Below are 1,675 nucleotides of genomic sequence, written 5' to 3'. Positions count from 1 at the left end.
GAGGAGGTAGACGTGCTCTCCCTCGGTGAGTAGACGTGCTCTCCCTGAGCTGGCAGGTAGACGTGCTCTCCATGGCGAGGGGGGACTTAGTGCACTGAGCCGTGCGGCAGGAGGTAGACGTGCTCCCCGCGGCCGGGCGGGCACTTAGCGCGCGGAGGCTGGAACCGCGGGGTAGACGTGGTCCCCGGGACGAGGGCCGCCTGGTATCGCCCGCCCGGCCCCCAACCCCCCCCCCCCCGCGGCGGCGTAAATGAAGAGAGGCAGTCGGCATGAAACCTTCTTTTATTAAGTGTTGTTTTCATCGAGCGTCTTTCATTAAAGGTTGTGTTCTGAAGCAGTCTTTTCTTCAACAGCGCTGTTCTCCGGGGAGAAGGTCTGCCGGCATCTCTAGAAATCTCCCCCCGCCCCTGACCGCCTCCCCCCCCGCCCCCGTTGCCGGTTTGCGCGGCGCCCCCCCCTCCCGACGTTGCCTCTTGCCGCTACCCCCCGCCCCCCCCCCGCTGCCGGTTTGCGCGGAGCCCCCCCTCCCGACGTTGCCTCTTGCCGCTACCCCCCGCCCCCCCCCCGCTGCCGGTTTGCGCGGAGCCCCCCCTTCCCGCCGTTGCCTCTTGCCGCTACCCCCCGCCCCCCCCCGCTGCCGGTTTGCGCGGAGCCCCCCCTTCCCGCCGTTGCCTCTTGCCGCTACCCCCGCCCCCCCCCCGCTGCCGGTTTGCGCGGAGCCCCCCCTTCCCGCCGTTGCCTCTTGCCGCTACCCCCGCCCCCCCCCCCCCGCTGCCGGTTTGCGCGGAGCCCCCCCGCCTGCCGTTGCCTCTCGCCGCGGCCACCACCGCCCCCTCCACACCCCCGGGCCCCCGTTACCGGTTTGCGCGGAGCCCCCCCTCCCGACGTTGCCTCTTGCCGCTGCTGCCACCCCCAGCTCCCCACACCCCCCGGCTCCCGTTAGCGGTTTGCGCGGAGCCCCCCCTTCCCGCCGTTGCCTCTTGCCGCTACCCCCCGCCCCCCCCCCCCCGCTGCCGGTTTGCGCGGAGCCCCCCCGCCTGCCGTTGCCTCTTGCCGCGGCCGCCACCGCCCCCCCCCACACCCCCCGGCCCCCGTTACCGGTTTGCGCGGAGCCCCCCCTCCCGACGTTGCCTCTTGCCGCTGCTGCCACCCCCAGCTCCCCACACCCCCCGGCTCCCGTTAGCGGTTTGCGCGGAGCCCCCCCTTCCCCCCTTCGCGGGCTGCCGCTTCCCTCCCGGGCTGCCCGGCTGCTCTCTAACCCCTGCGACCGAGGCGGCGCTGTTAGGGCGGCCGTGCCGGTGCCCCTTGCCGCAGCTAGCCTCTCGCCGCTGCCCCTCCCGTCCGTCGTCCCCCGTCCCCAAAAACTTGCTGCTCTCCACGCTGGAGCCTGCACGGGGGAGGTTGCGCTCCGCTCCTCCGGCCCTAAAGCCGCCCTCGCCCGCCCCCCCGGCTTGCCGCTTGGCTCGGCTGCCCGCCCGCCCGCTAATCCCCCCAACGCCCCCCACCCCAAAAACACCCCAGCCCTACCGCATGCCGCTCCCCCTCTCCCCGCTCTCGCTGACCGCTGCCACCCCCCCCCACCCCTCCCCCCCGAAACAAACCCCCCAGCCCTACCGCATGCCGCTCCCCCTCTCTCCCTAGCCTGCCCCCCCCCGCCGTCGCTTGCTGCCGCCGC

This window comes from Melanerpes formicivorus, unplaced genomic scaffold (genome assembly GCF_026170545.1).
Source record: "Melanerpes formicivorus ecotype bairdi unplaced genomic scaffold, bMelFor1.0.p_v2 SCAF_606, whole genome shotgun sequence".
NCBI lineage: Eukaryota > Metazoa > Chordata > Aves > Piciformes > Picidae > Melanerpes > Melanerpes formicivorus.
The sequence above is the reverse complement of the archived record's forward strand: the minus strand, read 5'-3'. Positions refer to the sequence as shown.